General features: G+C 50.0%; 1 protein-coding gene across 12 annotated transcripts in view; it reads left to right on the forward strand.

Annotated features, from left to right (window-relative positions):
* The window catches only part of CUX2 (cut like homeobox 2), a 322157-nt gene that overhangs the window by 59106 nt on the left and 244253 nt on the right, over positions 1–18798 (forward strand). For 2 of the 12 annotated variants that reach the window (XM_015152798.3, XM_077955001.1), the window contains exon 1: positions 7166–7279. The exons of the other annotated variants lie outside the window; for them this stretch is intronic. The gene's annotated coding sequence lies outside the window, so the exon portion shown is untranslated. Of the gene's footprint in view, positions 1–7165; positions 7280–18798 lie in introns of those variants that run through there. 12 annotated transcript variants of the gene reach the window in all.

An 18798-nucleotide genomic window follows, 5' to 3' on the forward strand; every position in this document is an offset into this window, starting at 1 on the left:
TTTTTTTTTTTTTTTTTGAGAAAGGGTCTCGCTATGTCACCCAGGCTGGAGTGCAGTGGCCCCATCATGGCTTACTATAGCCTCTGCCTCCCAGGCTCAAATGATCCTCCCCACTTCAGCCTCCCCAGTAGCTGGGACCACAGGTGCCTGCCAACAAGCTCAGCTAACTTTTGTATTTTTTGTAGAGACAAGTTTTCGCCATATTGCCCAGGCTGGTCTCGAATTCCTGGGCTCAAGAGATCTACCTGCCTTGGCCTCCCAAAGTGCTGGGACTGCAGGCGTGAGCTACTGTACCTGGCCAGGCTCCAACAGATTTAAGTTTCCTGCCCAAGGCCATGCAGTGGGAACGTAGTAGAGCTGAGATTCAAATGCAGGTACATCTGCCTCCACATCTCCCTTCCTCAGGCTCCCCTGTACCTCAGTTTCCCCATCTGGGAAACGACACCTGTTTCAGGTTTCCAGCTTAGATGACCCCCACTGCAGCAGAACTGTGCTGAGTGTTACATAAACCCCGGCTCGCCAAGGAGGGTGTCCTAGCTTTTGCATCTCCTGCCCCTCACACCATGGTGACTTGAGATTTTTACACAGATGAGAACTGTGTGTGGGGCGGTGAGCAAGTGAGTGCGTGTATTTGCAACAAATATTTTATAATAGACAAGCCTCGTCTGCCACTTCTAAAAGTAGTGGGGAAAAAAACCCACTTTGAGAAAGTAAAAATAACCCAACGCCTGAGTCACTGAAGTCACTGAACTCAGCCGGAACTGGCTGCTCCCAGCTGAACTGACTGCTTCAGCTCACCCGGGGCAGCAGGGCTGGGGCCAGAAATTTGAGGGGGGCGATGAACACCTGAGCTTTTAGGGGGAAGTCCTAGTGGTTAGTTTGTGGGTGAAGTGCCTGTCGCTCTTCCTTTTATTTTAAGCTGCAGGATGAAATGGCTCCCTGAAAGCCTCTATCTTCTTTTTCTTTTAAAAGTGACTTGACAATTGATAATTTTGCCCTGGCGACGGACACCTTAGAGCTTTTATTTCTTGGAGGCCAAACATTGATGTTGTGTGAAATGGGAGCTTGGCTGAGTCTTTGTGCGGATCTCAAGCTTCCTGAAAAATTTATTTACTGTGACTGTGATCCGCAGGAGCCAATTGATGTTTATCTATAGTCGTTCGCGCCAGCAAGGAGGGGAAAAATGCATAACTGCACTTTCTTCGGAAGCCTTTCGAGGCTGTTTAAATAAGTATCTAATAGTGAACTTTCAATAGCAGACAGGCAGTTTGACGGACAGAGGACAGTGTATTAACCATAAGCAGGCTTAATCTTTCCCCCACGTTTTAGAGGAAGCTTTATAACCTTCTGGCAGAGGAATTCATGAGAACCAGGTATTTGAAGCTAAGCAAAAATTATCCTGGCCGTTCCCGTGGCGGAATCGATCTCTCCGAGAGCCGCATGAAGGAGGGGAACAGAGCCTGCGGCTGGGCCCAGTGTGAGCAGCCCTGGCCACCTCATTGTGGCGGAAGGGCAGGAGAAGTGGACGGGGACCAGGAGCGGGCAGAGGGAGGCAAAGATCGTGCTGGGAGCCTGGTTTTCCTGCCAGGTAAGTAACTTCTGCTATTACCTTAGCTTGGGGACTGGGGTCAGAGACCTGTGTCTTCCCCCTGTGCCCCAGTTGCAACAGCGCCTAGCCTTTGGCAGCATCCACCTTTTTTCTTCGAGACAGGGTCTTACTCAGTTTCCCAGGCTAAGAGCAGTGGTGCAATCCCAGCTCACTGCAGCCTCAACCCCTTAGGCTCAAGGCATCCTCCCACCTCAGCCTCCCCAGTATCTGGGACTACAGGCGTGTGCCACCATGTCTGGCTAATTTTTTTGGGCTGGGGGGAGATGGAGGTCTCACCATTTGCCCAGGCTGGTCTCCTACTCCTGGGCCCAAGTGATCTTTCCATCTCAGTCTCCCAAAGTGCTGAGATGACAGGCCTGAGCCACCGCAGCTGGTGCATCCACCTTTTAAGCAATAGAAGTGATTTATGTGATACTGTTCAATGCATGTCTGTCTTGCTCATTGGGCCGGAAGTTTTGTGCCGCCTGGAGGCTGTCTTATTTAACCAGGGAGGCTCTCTTGATCTCTGGAAGAAGGTAGACTGGCTTGGTTACGGAATTGTCCCCTGGCCCGCTACCTGGCTGTCATCACCTTGGGAGTAATGCAGCCTTCAGTGTCTGTCTCCCCCTGTTTAGAGGGTCAGCTGCAAGCACCCAGGGACTTCACCTCAGTCTGCCTAGCACCAGATACCCCACAGCATCTCTTAACACTGTTTGCTGAATGACTAGCCATGTGTTTTCCTGGGGTGGGAACGGCTGTGGTTAAGAGCATGAGGGTGGCCGGACACAGTGGCTCATGCCTGTAATCCTAGAACTTTGGGAGACAGAGGCAGTCTTGAGCTCAGGGGTTCAAGGCCAGCCTGGGCAACATGGTAAAACCCCGTCTCTACAAAAAATACAATAATTAGCTAGGTGAGGTGGCGCACGCCTGTAGTCCCAGCTACTCGGGAGGCTGAGATGGGAGGATCATCTGAGCCCAGGAGGTTGAGACTGTAGTGAGCTGTGATTGTACCACTGCACTCCAGCCTGGGCAACAGAGTGAGACCCTATCTCAAAAAAAAAAAAAAAAAAGGATGAAGGTTAGATACTCTTGGTATCAAATTCCTGTCTGTTCCCACTGTGTGTTCTTAGGCAAGTGGCCTGCCTTCTCTGAGTCTTTATTTCCTGGTCTAATGAGGTAAGGAGGGAAATGACTTCACCATTTTAAGTCTCAGTTTCCTCATTTGTAAAGTAAGCGTAGCATCCCCTCCTTGAGGTCTGCAGTGAGGGGTGGATGAGAGGGTGTGGGTGGAGGACTCAGTGTGTGAGTTATAGCTGTTCATATTAAAATTGTGTTGATCAATATTACCATTACTACCATCACTACTTTTTCTCTCCATGAAATAAGGGAAACTCACAGCCTCCATTTTGTCTGCTTCAGACATTGTCACCCCTTTCAATGTCTCAAAGCCAGAATGGAGGAACATGCTGGGTGCCATGCAGGGTCAGGAAATGCTGGGCCCGGAGTGAGTCCCTGCAGATGGTGGTTGCTCTCATACGTCTGCTCCATGCAGGAGCCGTGAGCTGTCCCTGAAGCCGAGCCGCCTTGTGCAAGTCTGAGCCTCCTCGAGCGAGGGCTCAGAGGCTGACAGGGTCAGTAGTGATGCTGGGACAAGAGGGAGCGCCAGGGGCTCAACCAGTGACTCGTGGATGAGTAATAGTTCCAGGATTAAGTGTGCCACTGAGCCCCCCATCAGCAGGGAGAACCAAGAGCTGCCTGGTGCTCGGAGCAGTGATCATCACCAGAGCCTGCTCCGAATTCTTGCAACAGCCCAGAGGGTACAAAATGGAGCCCTCTGGTGGGGGTGAGGGGGAATCAGACCATGGAGGTCTCAAGTTCCTTACCTGCCTGGACTGAGGTTCTTTGTCTGCCTCGGGCTGTTCTATCCCCCTACCCCTCACATCCTTTCTTGCTATCCCAGAAACCAATTGGGTTTACCCAAATTATCATCCCCATGGCCACCACAGAGCAGAGTGGGAGGCCAGGCCCTGTGCTGGGTACTCCCCATGTGGAATCTCGGGAGCTTTTATCACTATACCCATTTTCCAGAAGAGGAAACTGAGGCTCACAGAGGCAAAGTCACTTGCCTGAGGCCCCATAGCCTTCCCATTGTCCTGTCCCTCTTCTCTGATGCTTCACATCCCTGCTTCCCAGCTCAGCAGTGCCTCCAGCCTCCTCTTTCCCTCCAGAAAGCAAGGCCAGCTCAGCCACAGGGTGGGTTTGTGAGTGGAGCTGGAATTGTTCAGGAGATCTGGCTTGAAGAAGATGGTGGGCTGTAATCCCAGCACTTTGGGAGGCCGAGGTAGGTGGATCACTTGAGGTGAGGAGTTAGAGACCAACCTGGGCAGCATGGTGAAACTCCATCTCTACTAAAAATACAAAAATTAGCCGGGCATGGTGGCGGGCACCTGTAATCCCAGCTACTTGGAAGTCTGAGGCAGAGAATTGCTTGAACCCGGGAGGTGGAGGTTGCAGTGAGTCAAGATCATACCACTGTACTCCAGCCTGGGCAACAAAGCAGGGCTCTGTCTTAAAAAAAAAAAAAAAAAAAAAAGAAGAAGAAGTTGGGGGGCAGCTAAGATCTTGGCTTCAGAGGGTGAGTCCCTGTTGTCAAGATAAAAAGTATTAAATCCTAAAAGCAGAGCCTTGCCAACGCCTCAGACAGAGCCCAGCACCCCCAAAAGTTCTGCACTGGGCATCCTTCCTGTTCCCTTCTTATGCTTCTGATGGGAGCTCTGCTCCAGATACACCCAGGAAGGTGACATGAGACCCTCAAATGAGTGTGTGTCACCTAAGACCACCAGGTGTGGCCTTGGAGTGAAAATCCACGTTGTTCTGGGCTCAGGTACTCAGATGCCTGTCTTGGGGTGATGAACCCCATCTTCCTGTTCAGTTTTGGGGAGTGTTTTGGGAAATGACACATTGCTCACCTGCTTGTCCCCAAGCCCTCCGTCTCCAGACAGCAGCGCGGGGAGTGGGAGGAAGCAGAGGAGCCAGGGTCGGTCTTTTTGGCTTTATGTATTAGCAACGAACTAATATGAGAGTTTAGAGCAAGGCACCAGCAGCAGAGGGAGCCTAAAATGATGTTAATCGCAGCAGCAATAATTAATACATATTCATGTGCCTACCCTGGGCCAGATCTGGGGAGCTCCTAGATAACTAAAATAGGCTTCTTCTCTCGGGGGGGCCACCGAGGTGAGAAGACCACCCGTGACTGCACAAGATGACATTTTCCCACAGCAGCGAGTCCTGCTCGGCAAGCGAGGCACTCAGAGTCAGGAGCCAGGGAGGATCTGCAAAGAGACTGCAGCGAGCAGGCAGGGGATCGGGATGGCTATTTTGTACCTGGGGGACAGCACTGGGCACCCAGAACAGCGTGGGTATTGGCACAGAGAACCCGCGCTCCGGGGCATGTGAGTCATTTTGCTGGGATAGAGGTGAGCTTGGAGTGGTCCGTGGGTGTCGGATCAGACAAGGCCCTGAGGCCACTGCATGGAGTTTGGACTTTTCCCCAAGGCTCAGAGTAAGGATTTGGGGTGTTTAATTCTAAAAGCTACAGGAAGCCATTGAAGGGCATAAGCTGGGGACAGTAGTGACAGGATCCACTTACCTTTTGCAAAGAAGTCTCAGGCCACCATGGAGAGGAGGGTTGTGGGGGTAAGAACAGAGTCAGGGGCTGGGCACAGTGGCTTACACCTGTAATACCAACACTTGGGAGGCCTTGGCAAGTGGATCACTTGAGGTCAGGAGTTCGAGACTAGGCTGGACAACGTGGCAAAACCCCGTCTCTACTAAAAATATAAAAGCTAGTGGGGCGTGGTGGCGCATGCCTGTAATCCCAGCTGCTCTGGAGGCTGAGGCAGGCAAATCACTTGAACCTGGGAGGTGGAGGTTACAGTGAGCCAAAATCATGCCACTGCACTCCAGCCTGGGTGACAGAGCGAGACTTCATCTCAAAAAAAAAAAAAAAAAAAAATGAGTGGGAGAGACAGGGAGGAGCTGCAGTCATCAGCCTTGGCACCAGGACTTCCCGGGTGTGGGCCAGCAAGGGACCTTTCAAAGTAGATTTGTATCTCTGGAGGGAGGCCACCGAGGCTGCTGTGAGCTGCCTTGCCGGCATTTTTCCTTTCCATCCCATATCTTGATGCTCGGGGGCTGCGGAGGCCCAGTTGACAATATGGTGACATGTTAACGTGGGGAATGGCCAGAGGGGACCTATGCCCCCAGCCCCACAGCAGCTCGGACAGGAGCAGGGAGCTGATGTCACCTGCCTCTCTCTAGCAGGGACTCACTTTGGTCTCCTGTTTCCCTTTCTCTTTGTGAGTTCAGAGGAGGAAGACAGTAAGCCACGCTGGAGGGACTTGGCCTCGGCTGGCACAAGCTGGGTATTCATTTATTCACGCAGTTAGCAGCCGCCCGTGGGGCTCACGCCTGGTGCAGGGGAAAGGGGGAGCACCGCAGACTGCCTTCTTCCCTCGGGGAGTCCCCAGACGGGGATGGCCAGAAGTGCAGCACATAGAACCAGCCTGAGAAGAGCTGTCCCTGAGTAGGAGCCAGGAGGCCTCTGGAGTGAGGATAGGTGCTCAATATAGCCTGGAAGGCCAAGGAAGCCTCCTGGAGGAGGCCGCATACATCATATGCTCAGTGAAGGCAGGAACTGGGTTGCCCCGTTCAACACAGGATCCCAAATGCTCAGCAGTGTGGAAGGAAGTGATTTGGAAGCTCAGACCTGAAGGGCGACTAGGTCCAGCCCCAGCAGAGGTGGAGGAAATGGCCTGGCCAAAGGCTCGGAGGTGGGCTTTGTGCAAATCAGTGTTCAGAGTGCCTGGGACCTCCAGTAGATCAGGGCGTGGCAAGCGCTGAGGCTGGAGGCCAGAGGCAGTGCTGCATTTTGGGGTCTAGGCCTCTGAGCTCATAAAAATAGCTCGCGGCTTTCTTCAACTGTTATGTGGTTTCTCTTCTTCCTTCATTCCTTGCCAACCCCGGAAAGCCAGGTTGGGTCACTGCTGGGAGGTATGGGGTGAGACTCGGGTTTGCAGGCAGGTCAAGTTGTGGGGAAGTGGGGGTGGCCCCCTATTTGTTGGGGGCAGACCTGCCATTTGAAAACCACCTTCCTCATGTGTAGCTCTCACATGGGAGAACAGGATTGGACCTGCAGGGATCCTGGCTAGGGTGAGACAGAGTCTCAGGGGAAGTTGGGGGATGTCTCTGCCAGATTTGGGGCTCCCAGTGTCTCTGATCACCTATCGAGTTTATCGGACGCCAAAACTGGGACCCGCACGGATGGTGTAAAATCAGACCCAGGCAGCCTGGTCAGTGCCCATCATGCAGAGTGACCCTCTGTCCCCTCCATGCCCAGCGAGGCCGATGGGCAGCTAGGAGGCGAGGTACCGTCTGGCTCGATCGAGAGCCAAAGAGGTAATGCTAATGTCTTTTAAAATTAGAATGAAAATGTTTATTGCAGAGCAGAACCTGCGTCAGCTCAGAGTCCTGTGGGAAGGGAACGGCTTTATCACAGCCTTTCGCTTTTATTTTTGCACATTCGCTTTTTATTTGCCGGTGGTGCTGCTGACGGGCCCTCAGAGCAGGGCTGTGTCTGGACACTTCTGGGAGCCTTGGACGGCTCCGGAGAGGAGGCAGGAGCTGCCCAGGGTGAGTGTGAGGACACGTGGAGGGTTGAGAGGACTTGGGGGATGTGAGAGCAGGAGCCTGTGACTGTGTGTATGTGTGTGTGTGTCCTTGTGTCTGTGTGTGTCCTTGTGCCCCTTTGTGTGTCCAGCCCGATGTAAGCGTGGCCTGTGTGGCTCTCCATGTGTCTTTCTCTGTGTGTGTGGTGGCTGTGAGAGCCGTCCATGCATGAGATTGAGTGTGGATCTCTGCCTATCTCTGTGTGTTCACTCATGAGTTGTGTGTGGGTCTGTGTGTCTTCGGAGGTGGCCATGGGTGTGGCTGGGTGTGGGTCTTGGCCCTCTGTGTCTTCTGTTTGTGTGGATGTGTGTATCTTAAGGAGACACGTGGGTGTGTGACTGGTGGGTCTGTGTGGGCGCAGACACCCATGTGTGCAAGTCAGAGGGGTATGCGTGTGTGTGTAAGCATGAGTGTCCACACACAAGTGTGTGAATTGTATGCATTTGAACATGTGAGCTTGCATGGAGGAGGGTGTCACGTGGCAGAGTGAGTTGTGTGCATGTATTTTGCATGTGTGTGCTACATATGAGAGCGTGTGAACTGAGCCCACGTTGCACAGGAGGGTGTGAGCAGTGCTCATGTGCTGGACACCTGTGTGAGTATGTATGTGAACACATGTTGCATGTGTTGCATGTGAGCACATGTGTGGGGCACTTCTATCTTTCTTGGGGGACCCCCAGCAGAGCCCTCCCTAGGCAGCACAGCCTGCCACCAAGGAGGTCACTGTAGACTCCCAGCCTCTTGCCTCAGCCCCAGCTCCAGTCAGAGCCTGGAAAACCCTCCCCGGTCCCTCTGAGGGCTGTGGCCGTTTTTAACCCACCCTTTTCCAACCAAGATGGTTTTGTCAAGAATTGCCTTCTGTAGCTTGGGCTATAAAAACAATGGGTGTTTTGTTTTTGGAAGGGGTGTTGCTTTCTAAATATCAAAGGATTCTGTGACACAAATGCGCTTTTTCAAGGTGCACTCACCCCTCGTGATGAGGACCCCTGGGTGACAGTGGGTCAGTCTGGCCTCGGGGGGGGGCTGGTGCCCCAGGATTGGTTTCTGGGATGTACCTTCCAGGAAGGCTGCCCCGAGCTGGTTGGTAAGGGACTCTGGCCACAGCCCTGGAGATTGTCAGGGTCCCCCAGATGGCCACACCACAGCAGCCCTGCACACTGCCACCTGCAGGGTGTGACCCCCTACAGCCGCTTCTCCAGGCTAGAAAACCCATGCCTTGCAGGGAACCTGGTGGCTTTCGGGCTTCTCCACAAAGCCACAGAGCCAGAGGAACCTCCTTTTGATCTCTGTCCCTGTCCGGTTCACTGTCCCTTCACTGGGATTTGTCATGTTGTGGTATCGCCCTCTGCAGATCTGGGTGGCTGGGTGGGTGAGTGGGTAGGGGGAGTCACATCTTACAAAATAGAAACCAGGTACTCTGCAGAATAAAAGATGGTCGTGCCAGTGCCAGATGCGTATCTGGAGCCTGGCTTCGAATGCCGTGTGGCCTCGGGCATGTTGCTGAGCTTCGCTGAGCTTTAGTCTTCCCACCTGTAAAATGAGAGTCGTAACAGTGCCAGGCTCAGGGCTGTCTGTTACTTGTTCCCTTGGGGTCTTTCTGGAACATGGCAGACTTCCGTGGCTCAGATTGATTCAGTGTGTCCTAGCTATGTGTGATATCAGGCAGGTCACTTTATCTGTGCCTCAGTTTCCTTACCTGCAAAATCAGGCTAAATACAGTACTGACTACCTGGGGATGTTGTGAGAGTTAAATTTCTTACTTTACATAAAAGGTTATGGTAAGTACTATAGAGCAGGAGCTATTATTGTTATTTCTGGAACGCCTGAACTCAGATTAAAACATCCCATCGGCACACAATATCCTCTTTTTTTAAAATCACACGATGTGTAACCCACTCTTTCTGCAGCCTTGCCCACTGTGTGCTGCTGTCAGGCAGCTGCTGTGTGCGAGGCATCTGGCTGGGCATGCCCGAGGCATCGTGGTGTGGGTTATGGGGTGGGTGTCCTGCGTGGGTGGGCCGCGCCAAATGCTGTGCCTGTCTGTCCTCCAGCGCTCTGGCGAGGCAGGCAGGGACTCAGGTTAAATCACCCCGGGCAGCAGCCAGGGGTGGGAGCCAGCCGGCAAGGAAGCCACCTGGCAGCTCTCCCTCCGAGGGCGGATCTAGCAAGCTCAGGCTTGTGGTGGCTGTGGGCACCCGAGACTGTTTTGTGCACTTGTCCAAAGCCGACTGACATCTGAGCATTGGTGGCAGACAGCTGAGAGGAGAGTGGCATGAGATTTCTCTTGAGCCTGGCACCACACTGTGCCCTGAGCCCACCCCACCTTAAACCATTAATCACGGACCTTAAATCATTAAACCTTAAATCACGGACATGTTGATGATGAAATACCCAGGCTCGCTCAGTGAGGCCCTCTGCCTGGGCCAGGCCGTGTGCTGAAACAGCTTGCGTGTATGATCTCATCTAGTCTTCGTAGAAACCCCTTAAAGTAAATCCTTATTCCTATTTTATGGGGAGAAAGCTGAGGCTTGGAGACATTTTGGAGTCTTCCAAATCTGTGTAGAAGTCCTAGTTCTTACAGTTGCTGAGTGACCTCAGGGCAGCTCCTTAACCTCTCTGAGCCTCTGTTTACCCACTTGGTAGCAGGCAGCAAAGGTTCAGTGAGACAGTGTAGCTAAAACATTTAGCTTGGCAGTTTGCATAGTAAGTGATCCAAAAAAAAAAAAGCTGTTATTGTTATTACTATTGTTACTATTTTATCTTTTTGCAAGGTGATATTCCTTGCCGGTTTAACGGGGATACCAACAAGATTTGAAGTGGATGCCTTGATGTCTACAGAAAGGGTTTTTTTTTTTAAGGAGAAAACCCTTTATTTTTATTATTATTAGCAACAGATAAGTTTGTAAGTTTCCTGCCTAGAGGGGACACTCCTCTTACCTTGACGGTCTTATTGGATGGGGGTAAAGCTTCTTCTGTTTCATGGATTTTTGCCTCTGGACCCAGACCTCACTCATTTGGATGCTTTGAGCAAAAGGTCTGGTGTATAGTAGATGCTCAATCAATGCTTGTTTGATGGGTGGACGAGCGGTGTACCATGCTCACTGTGGCTAACAGGCGATTGGGTTCAGGAACGACCTGGCAGTTTCCCATGAACAGGGCGCCTGATGGAAGCATCATCCCTTTGCAGAGTTGTTGCTGGGTGCTGGGAACATCCCTTGGAGTCAGTCACTTAACTGTGAGTGTGATGGCCAGAGATAAAGGAGCTGGCAGGAAACTGAGGTGCTCTCTCTCAACTCGAAGACCAGGGAATGGGTTAGAGGCAGTGAATATGACCTTGACAGACAGGTGTACATCAACTGGGAGGGAAACTTCATTCATTCATTCATTCATTCATTCAATGAACATTTCTGTGCTCAGTGCTGGGATGCAAGGAGATTCTCTGTTGGGGCCAAGTGAAAGAAGAGAACTGGTTGATGCATGAATCTCAAATAGACTTTTCAGGGACTTTGTCACACTTGGGGATGATTTGGGGCCACTGTCTACTATAACAGGCAGAACTCTTAAGGTTCTATCTGAGAGAAACTTATTTGGAGTCCACTTAAACAAAAGAAGATTTTTATTGACTCATGTGACCTGAAAGGGTAAGGTGTCTCGCTTCAGGCATGACTGTATCCAGCTGCTCAAATGATGTTATCTCATCCTACTCAGATCCTGGCTCAGCTTTTCCCCTGTATGGGTGGGCTTTGTTCTGAGCCAGGATTCTCCCCGGCTAGCTCTGTTTCACCACCTTGGCAACTCCCAGGGAAAGAAAGCAGCTCTTTCCTAGGCTTTAGCAAATGTCCCGGGATTCCTCCTGATTAGACCAACTTGGATCCATGCATTTGCCCGAGCTGTTCTGACCACCTGGAATGTCTGTCTTCTACCTAACCCTAACCTATTTGTGCTTTGAGTCCTGCCTCAGCGCCACGGCTACTATTAAGTGCCTCTTCTCTTTCTGTATTGTTGTCTGCATTTTCTCTCTCGGGGCACAAACATCTTTTTTATGTCTTCTAATTCCAGCATGTCCTGGCTGCACCAAGTTCATGTTAGGTAGACTAGGGTCTTTCATAGGCCAGAGCTTCCTTTTTCTGCCTTTCTTTCTTCCCCCCTTACATAGTATAAAAAACAGTATCCATGTCGAATGCATGCATGGATTTGGGGCGTTAAGGATTTAATCAAGAAGCCAAATCTCAGGATGCCTCATGGGAGGTTTGTGGGCTAACAAAGTCCAAAGAGAAGCCCAGGAATTATCTTCTGAACCCCATCATTTGCAGAGGGTTTCAAAGCCTTGGGCAGTCATTCTGGCCAGGTGGGGAGGTGGGAAAAGGGGAAGAGCCTGATTCAGAAGCCAGGCTTCCCTGGTTCCAATCCCAGTTCTTCCCCCTTCTGGCTGTGTGACACAGGGCAAGTTGCTTTACCTCTCTGTGGCTCTGGTTCCTCATCTATAAAATGAGATTATTCACACAATATGTTGAAGGAAGGGACCTGGCACGCAATGTGGACTGCTGGCCATAATCTTTATTGCTGGGTTGTTCTCAGAGCTGCCAGGCCAGAAGAGGGGTTATAAAGTCCGTTCCTGGTTACCAGAGGAGGTAACAGCAGCCCGTTGAGCTTCAGAGACACCTTGCAAGTTCATGGAACACCAAGAGTCACATTGGCCCCACCTGGTGACCTTGACTCCTTTCGGGGCCACCGGGGCTCGCAGCCCGCTGTGGCCGTCAGAGAATGTGCATGCTTCTTTTGAAGAAAGGATAGGGGCAGGGAGGGGACCCCGTGGCTCCCATATTGGATGAATGGGGCGTGAGTCTTGGTGGTTCTACCTGAAACACTCTGTTTCCCCCAGCCAGGTTTTCCCAGCTGCGCCTTGTAACCTGTTCTCCTCTAACGAGCGGTCCTTGGCTGATCTGTCCAGGGACCCGGGCTCATCGCTATCCCCAGAATTGTCTCAGGGGCCACATTGAGGATCAGGGCCCTGCTCTGGGGAGGGCCACTGCCTCGTTCCCTGGGCCGGTGTGTGACCTTCACTGGTGCAAAGATGTATGGCCTGGCTCTCCCCAGGCAGTCTTATTTATCTCTGCCTCTTCAGAAATATTTGGGGGTGATTAAAAGGAAATATTCTTTTAACAGTAATGAAATGGGGTTTGGGGGTTTTGGAATGATCAGCCGTGGCCTCGGGGGCCTGATGCTGGTTGATTTGATCACTGAGTTGATAGGCAATGGCTATTGATTTTCCGCCTCCTCCCAGGAAGGGGCTGACGGAAGAGGTGACTCAGCAAAGGGGAGATGTTTTGAAATTCAGGAGAGTGCTAGTGTGGGAAGCTGGAAAGCTCTGTGTGTGTGCGCGCGTGAGTGTGCGTGTGTGCGCGCGTGCATGCGAGTGTGTGTGTGCGTGCGTGTGTGAGTGTGCATGCGTGTGTTCTCCCTGCCTCTCCAGGGCCTATACCACACACCCCCTGGGAGATGGGGACTGTAGATTGCTTTCTCTCCAGCTGCCTTTCCCAGGAGTATCAGGAGAAGAGCTGGGACTTTGGAGCCACAAAGACCTGGGTTTGAAGCCTGCATCTGTCACTTCCCAGCTAAGTGGTAACCTTGTGCAAGTGGCTTCACCTTTCTGTGACTCAGTTTCCTCATCAGTAAACTGGGTGAACAGTAATACCTGCTGCATGGCTGTTCAGAGCATTAATTGAGAATTTCTGTAATGGCAATTCATGGCAGCTCCGATTTCACTGATGATATTAATAATGAGTCTTTTTTTTTTTCTTTGAGACAGGGTCCCTCTCTGTTGCCCAGGCTGGAGTGCAGTGGCATGATCATAGCTCACCGCAGCCTTGACCTCCTGGGCTTCAGTGATACTCCCATCTCACTCAGCTTCTTGAGTAGCTGAGACTACAGGCATGTGCCACCACACCGGCTAATATTTTTATTTTTAGTAGACATGGGGTCTTGCTGGGTAGCCCAGGCTGGTCTCGAACTCATGGGCTCAAGCGATCCTCCCACCTCAGCCTCTCAAGTAGCTGGAACTGTAGGCAGGTACCACCATGCCTGGCTAATTTTGTGTAAGGGTTTTGCCATGTTGCCCAGGCTGGTCTCAAACTCCTGGACTTAAACAATCCATCCACCTTGGCCTCACAAAGTGCTGGGATTACAGGCATGACTGCAACTGGAACTACAGGCAGGTGTCACCATGCCCAACCCAGCTAATATTTTTATTTTTTGGTAGAGGTGGGGTCTTGCTATGTTGCCCAGGCTGGCCTCAAACTCCTGGACTTAAGCAATTCACCCACCTTGGCCTCCCAAAGTGCTGGGATTACAGGCATGAGCCACTGCACCCAGTCCTGGCTAATATTTTTATTTTTAGTGGAGATGGGGTCTTGCTGTGTTGCCCAGGCTGGTCTCAAACTCTTGGGCTCAAGTAATCCTCTCACCTCAGCCCCAGAATGTTGAATTACAGGTGTGCACCTCCACACCTGGCCTAATAATGAGTCTTAATTGCTGATAGAAATAAGAAAAGGTACCAGGTGGGTGCCAAGGAAGGGGTGATAGATTTTGACTGAGGCAATCCTGGAAGACTTCCGAGAGAAGGGCCTTGAATGATGATACTTCCAACAACATGTGACAGAAAGGAGTGGGGCAGAAAACACATTTCTGTTTCAGGAATTCATAGGTACAAAGGCAGGGAGGCACAGAATCTCTGGTGAGATGGAAGAACAGATGCTGCCCATTATGGCTGGGAGAGGAAAGAGGGACGGGGACAACCTGGGAACAGGGAGAGGCAAGGATGTAGTGGAAGAAAAGTGTTGGGCTTTGTGCAGTCAGCAGCTCAGTTGATAGGGCTGCTGGACAGGCTGTGTGCAGGCAAGGCCCACATGGTGGCAAGATTGTTGCATTTGAAATTCAGAAGCAATGATAACACACAATGCCACCTTCCATTGGCTGGACAGTATGTGCCAGGCATTGCGTTAACTTATACCATCTCATTGAAACCTCTATCCCCATTTTACAGGTGAGGAAACTGAGGCTCTTTATAATATCTACAGATGACCCAAATGTACAGTTTTTGGTGACAGTGGGCCATGTCTGCCAAGACTCCCCGGTGGCCTTCCTGCTCTGTGGCTAAGCCCACACGCCCCTCACACAGCCTGCCCACCTGGTATGCACCTGGAGTCCTTGAGCTCCTGTAAGTTTCTCCTTTGCAGGAACTTTTTTTGACATCTGACTGGGGCACATCCATTCTTTTCTTCAGGATTTCCTGCCTAATCTAATCAGGCAAAGATGTCATGTACATGTCACTTATAATTCTTTTCTCCATGTTCCCAGCTAAGTTCTTCTGTTGCCTCAGGGAGTTCCGGGAGCTGCAGGTTTCACCTGGGGAGGGCCCAGTGCTGCAGTTCCCACCGTATTTATTCTGTTCTTGCTGGCTCTGGGAAGTTGGGAGCATTGGGACATGTGCCCTGGCAGGCAGGATGCCCGTCCTCTAGACGAGGGAGCAGAGGGTGCAGGGAATGGAAAGGTCTGGGTTGGGGCTTGTAAGTTACAGTGAGAAAACAAATGCCTGAAAATTTAAAATTCAAGAGGATGAAAAGCAAATAAATGAGATAGGGCAGTTAGGGAAGACTTTGGGTGTAATTTATTTAAACTTTTTTTTAACTTTTCATTTTGAGATAATTTCAAAAAGATTGACAAAAAGTTACACAAAACAGTACAAAGAATTCCCCAGATTCCCTGAGTGCTAACATCCAGCCTAACCACAACACAATTACAAAGTCAGAAAAATTAACGTGGCTGAAACACCATTACATAATGGACTGACCTGACTCAAATTTTGCCAAGTGTCCCACTGATGTCGTTTTTCTGGTCCAGGGTCCGGTTCTGGATCATGCATGCGTGGAATTGTTATTTCCCCTTAGTCTCCCTTAGTCTGAAACAGTTCTTCAGTCTTCCTTTGTCTTTCGTGACCTTGACACTTTTGATGAAACTGGCCATTTATCTTGAAGAATGTCCCTTCATTTGAGAATGCAAGGTGTTTACTTATGATTAGGTTCAGGTTGTGCATTTTGGGCTATAGGAGTGATGTTGTGTCCTTCTCCACGCATTGGATCAGGAGGCGCCACTGCTGTTAACTTTGGTCACTTGCTCAAGGTGACGACGGGCTGGATCCTCTGCTGTAAAATTATTATTTTTCCCTTTGTAACTAATAAGTACTTGTGGGGAAACATTTTGAGACAATGTAATACTCTCTGTCATCATTCTTTTGCCCAGTAATTTTAGCATGCATGGATGCTTCTTGCTTGAAACAATTATTGCTATGGTGTTTGCCAAATGGTGATTTTCTGTTTCCGTCATTACTTCTACATTTGTTAATTGAAGAGCTTTTTTCCTTCTTCCCCATTTATTTATCTATTCAATTTTTTATTTATATCAGTGTGGACTCAGATTCATATTTTAATCTGTTTCCCCTCTCTCTCTGCCGCCTCCATACCCACTGTCTCTACCCACTATCTTTTCTCTCTCTCCCCCCACCCCATCTCCTCTCTCTATCTCCACCCATTTCCCCCCCTTCTCTTTGCCCCACTTTCCTCCCCTTCACTTTCTCTTTCTCTCTTTTTTTTTTTTTCTTGCAACTTTTTTCTTGCCGAAGAAATCAGACTGTCCCGTAGAGTTTCTGTTCATTGGGTTTGGCTGAGTGCGTCTTCATGGTGTCATTTAATGCTCTCCTCCATTCCCTGGGCCTCCTGTGAACTAGTGGTAACCCCAGAGGCTTGATCAGATGCCAGATTGACATTTTTGGCAAGACCATGTTGCAGGTGGCTACATGCTCTTCCGGCAGAGGCACATGAGGTCTGGTGGTCTCCCTTTCGGGACATGGAGATTGATTGGTGGGTACAGGAACTGTCAGCCGGTCCATCCATTGTCAAGTTCCCCATCAGTTTTTCATCTGCTGGGTTTCGTGACCACTGATAATCATTGCCTGGGTCCATGAATTCATTAGGGGTTGCTAAATGTGCTTACGTTCATTCTGTCCCTCTTTCTCTTTCTTTGCTGGGCAATTTCTCCACAGAGAAACCACCCCTCATCAATTATTTGCTTACCCTGAAGGAAAGTATGTCTACAAAAGGGAAGATAGGTACTTAAATCTTTCTCTTTATTTGCTGGTTTTCAAAATAATGAGCTGGTTCCCTAACATCCTCCAAAGGTGGCCTACGAGAGTTTTTAAACATATCATTATAAGCCCATAGATACAAGTGTAACAGAAGTGTCTTAATCCATTTCAGTTACTGCCCTTATTTATGCTCCGATTGTCCCATCTCTGGCATGTGGGGGCCTCTGATGCCCCTGGACTCCCCCATTGACCTTGGATGACCTTCTTGCTTTCTGGGAGGACAAGTTGTTCCAAGCTCATTCCGTATGTTTCCCACCTCAGCCTTGGACTCAGGCTTTGCTCCAGGGAGCCCTGCACCAATGGTATTTAGAGACCACAGTCTGGGTGCTGAAAGAACAAATGTACAAAACATCTGTTATACAGGTTGGGGCATTTTTGGTAGTCCACAGTGGTAGAATGGTGGAGAAGGGGCAAGGCAATGGCTTTGAACTTGGATCTCATCTCTTTCCTAACCCTGTTGCAGGTTAATGACCCACTGGAAACCATTAAATTACTTCTCCAGCTTCTTCATTTAGAAAGCGAGGTGGATCTCCCCCGATCTCTAACAACTTCTTTTTGTTGGTTTGAGATAGGGTCTCACTCTGTTGCCCAGGCTGGAGTTCAGTGGCACGATCATAGCTCACTGCATCCCCCAACTCCTAGGCTCAAGTCATCTTCCTGCCTCAACCTCCACAGTAGCTGTAACCACAGGTGCCCACCACCACACTCAACTAATTTTTTTTTTTTTAAGTAAAGAGGAGGTCTTGCTGTGTTGTCCAGGCTGGTCTCAAACTCCTAGGCTCAAGCAATCCTCCCACCTTGGCCTCCTGAAGTGCTTCATCTCCAGCTTCTTAATTATCATTGGCATTTTCTTGGGGAAGGTCTTTGAGGTCAGAGATGCCCCTAGACAACCAAGGCCACTTGTGGTCCATCCATCCCCGTTTGGATGCTACATGCTTTTGTTTTGCTACTTGACATGATACAGTCTAGCACAAGGGGCTTGTCACTGCTGTTTGCCTCTTAGCATCTTGGGGTTGCGGGGTGGCAGACAACAAGAGAGTTCACTGAGGGACCTCTTCTTCTGCCATCAAATCCAGACCAGACAAACACCATATAATATCCCTTCGCCAGAGTGACTCAGATATTAATACAGGCCTCCAAGTGTTACCTCTGCTTTTATCTGAGCAGGCTGCATTCTACATTTGAGATTAAAACTCACATTTCATTTTTATATGCTGTGCTTAATCCAATAATGATTTCATGTTACAAACAGCAATAATATCTTTCAGCATAGTTAATCAGAATAGACTTAATGCTGTCACTATTTATTAACCTTTGTTGAAAAGCAAGAAGTTTCTCTCTAATCTGTGATTGTTGGTCTTGTCAGGCTCTATCAAGTGAAAAAACAGTTTTGGCATTCATTAAAACGGTGCGAATCCTGAAATGACAATTGGAGCTGGATGGTATTTGGTGCATGAAATCTTTGTTGTGTTCACCAGGATAACTGAGAAGGCTGGGGAGGCGTGAAGGGGGAACCCACACATTCAAAGGACTGAGTGTTTCATCCCCCAAGTCCATCTTGGATAAAGAAACTGTTCTTATGAATTGGAAAGTGGGGCAGAAGATGGGATGCAGGGGAGGGGAAGGGTGAGGCCTGCTGGTGCCTCTTGCCAGAGAAACATCGTTAGTTCAAGACAATGGCTTTTGGCCAGGCACAGTGGCTCACACCTGTAATCCCAGCACTTTGGGAGGCTGAGGTGGGCAGATCACCTGAGGTCAGGAGTGTAAGACCACCCTGGCCAACACAATGAAACCCATCTCTACTAAAAATACAAAAATTATCTGGGTGTGGCGGTGTGCGCCTGTAATCCCAGCTGCTCAGGAGGCTGAGGCAGGAGAATTGCTTGAAGCCGGGAGGCGGAAGTTGCAGTGAGGTGAGATTGCATCACTGCACTCCAGCTTGGGTGACAGAATGAGACTCTGTCTCCAAAAAAAAGAGACAATGGCTTTGAACTTGGATCTCAGATGCCTCATGTCTTTCCCAGCCCTATCCAATGCTAATGATCTAGTGGGAGTCATTTATTCACTTTTACTCCTCCCCACAACTTCCTTTTCATTTAGTAAAACAAGGTTGGGTCTCCTCAACCTCCAAGGCCCACATTCAATTGGAGTCCAGTTGAAGATGTCCATCAAAGCAAAATGGCAGCCATCAGATGTCAAACTTCTACTTTAATAGAATCCTTTGGCAGCGATCTCAATTGGTAGTCCTCAAACTTTAGCATGCATAAGAATCTCCGGGAGAGAT

The sequence above is a fragment of the Macaca mulatta genome, chromosome 11 (genome assembly GCF_049350105.2).
Source record: "Macaca mulatta isolate MMU2019108-1 chromosome 11, T2T-MMU8v2.0, whole genome shotgun sequence".
Lineage (NCBI taxonomy): Eukaryota > Metazoa > Chordata > Mammalia > Primates > Cercopithecidae > Macaca > Macaca mulatta.